Below are 2564 nucleotides of genomic sequence, written 5' to 3'. Positions count from 1 at the left end.
CATGTGTGTCCTATTTATTTCACTTAAGAGTATCACCTCAATGTGCATCCATTTAGCTATAAATGTCTCTAATTTCTCATTTTTTATGGCTGAGTAGTACTCCATTTTATAAAAAAAACCCACATTTTCTTTATCCAGTCTCCGGTTGATGGGCAACTGTGCTGTTTCCAAGTTTTACCTATCACAAACTGTGCTGTTCTTGGGTGCACATATATCAGTGTGGTACATTCTTTTAATTCTTTGGGGAAGATCTCCAGCATTGGAATAACGGGGTCAAATGGGACTTCCACTCCTAGTTCTTTGAGGTATCTCCATACTGATTTCCACAGTGCTTGCACCAGTCTACCCTCCCACCAGCAGTGGAGCAGGGTTCCTCTTTCCCCACAGCCCCGCCAGCATTTGTTGTTGGTTGACTTCATGATAGCAGCCATTCTTTCTGGTGTGAGGTGGAATCTCAGTGTTGTTTTCATTTCCATCTCTCTAATGACCAGTGATGTTGAACATTTTTTTTATGTATTTATTTGCGATTTCTACTTCCTTTTCTGAGAAATGTCTGTTCATTTTAGATGGCCATTTTCAGATTGGGTCTTTAAATTTGGGAGGTCTGATCTTTTTAAGTTCTTTATAGATTCCAGATAGTAGACCTTTGTCTGAGGAAAAGCAGGTGAAGATTTTTTTCCACACTGTGGGTTGTCTCTTCACATTGCTGGTGGTTTCTATTGGTGTTCAGTAGCATTTTGATAAGAAGAGATCCCACTTGTTGATTGTTTGTGCTAGTTCATGGGCAACTAAGGTTTTTTTCATACAATTTTTTCCTATGCTGAAGCCTTCAGGAGTCCTACCTAACTTCTGTTCCAAATGGTTCAGTGTTTCTATTTTAATATTTAGATATTTAATCCATTTCAATTTTATTTTAGTGCATGGGGAGAGATAAAGGCCTTTGGCAAGTTGAAACCCAATTTTTCCAGCACCATTTATTAAAGAGGCTATCTTTCTTCTAGCCAGGGTGTTTGGCTCCTTTATTGAAGATGAGATGGTTGAGTGTGTCTGGCATTGTTTCTGCATCTTCTAATCTGTTCCACTGGTCCTCAGGTCTGTTTCTTTGCCAGTACCATGGTGGTTTTATCACAGTAGCTTTGTAGTATGGTTGCAGGTTGGGGATTGTGATACCCCCTGCCATGTCTCTGTTACCTAGACTTGCCTTTGCTATTCTGGATCTTTTCTTGTCCAAATGAATTTTTGGATTGTTTTCTCAAGGTCCGTGAAGAATGATGCTGGGATCTCAATTGGAATTGCATTCAATCTATATAGCAGTTTTGGAAGTATGGCCATTTTCACTATATTAATCCTTCCTACCCAGGAGCAGAGGATGTCTGTCCATTTTCTGATAACATCTTTAATCTCTCTTTTCAGCTTGCTATACTTTTCAGAGAAGAGGTCTTTGATTTCTTTTGTTAGGTTGATCCCTAGGTATTTCAGTTTTTGGATGCTATTGTGAAAGGAACTGTTTGCCCAATTTCTCTCTCAGTGAGTCTGTCATTTGTGTAGAAGAAAGCTATTGATTTTTGTGTGTTGACCTTGTAACAAGCTACTTGACTAAATTTGGCTATTAAGTCTAGAATACTTTTGGTGGAGTTCTTGGGGTCTTCTATATACAGTATCATGTCATCTGCAAATAATGACAATTTGACTTCTTCATTTCCTATCTTTATCCCCTTTATTTCTCTCTCTTGTCTAATTGCCATGGCTAGTGTTTCCAAATCTATATTGAACAAGAGTGGTGATATTGGACATCCTTGTCTTGTTCCTCATTTTAGGGTGAAGGACTTCAGGTTTTGACCATTTAGTATGATATTGGTTGTTGGTTTTTCGTAGATGGCTTTTATCAGTTTGAGGTAGAGACCATCTATTCCAATTTTCTGTAGGCTTTTTATCATAAATGCATGTTGGATTTTGTTAAATGCTTTTTCTGCATCTATGGAGATAATAATATGGTTTTTGTTCTTGGCTCTATTGATATAGTGTGTTACATCGGTTGATTTGTGTATGTTGAACCATCAATACATCCCTGGGATGAATTCCACTTGATCAGTGTTTGTAATCTTCTTGATGATCTTCTGCATTCTATTTGCCAGTATCTTATTAAGGATTTTTGCATCTATGTTCATTAGTGAGATTGGCCTATAGTTCTCCTTTTTGGTTGGGTCTTTCTCTGCTTTGGGGATCAAGGTGATGCTTGCTTCCAGGAATGAATTTGGGAGTATTGCTTCCCTTTCAATTTCATTCAACAGTTTAAACAGTAGTGGCAGCAGTTCCTCTCTAAACCTCTTGTAGAATTCAGCAGTGAAGACATCAGGGCCTGGGCTTTTCCTAGTTGATAAGTTTTTAATTACATTTTCAATTTAATTCGTTGATATTGGGTTGTTTAGAATTTTTAGGTCATCTTCATCAACTTTGGTAATTCATATGTATCTAGAAATTTGTCCATTTCTTCTGTGTTTTCCATCTTATTGCCATATAGGTTCTGGAGGCACATATTGATGATTCTCTGGATTTCTGCTGGA

The sequence above is a fragment of the Heterocephalus glaber genome, unplaced genomic scaffold (genome assembly GCF_053883595.1).
Source record: "Heterocephalus glaber isolate CG9 unplaced genomic scaffold, H.glaber_assembly_v1.0 deba00001831, whole genome shotgun sequence".
Lineage (NCBI taxonomy): Eukaryota > Metazoa > Chordata > Mammalia > Rodentia > Bathyergidae > Heterocephalus > Heterocephalus glaber.
Note: the sequence above shows the minus strand (reverse complement) of the source record.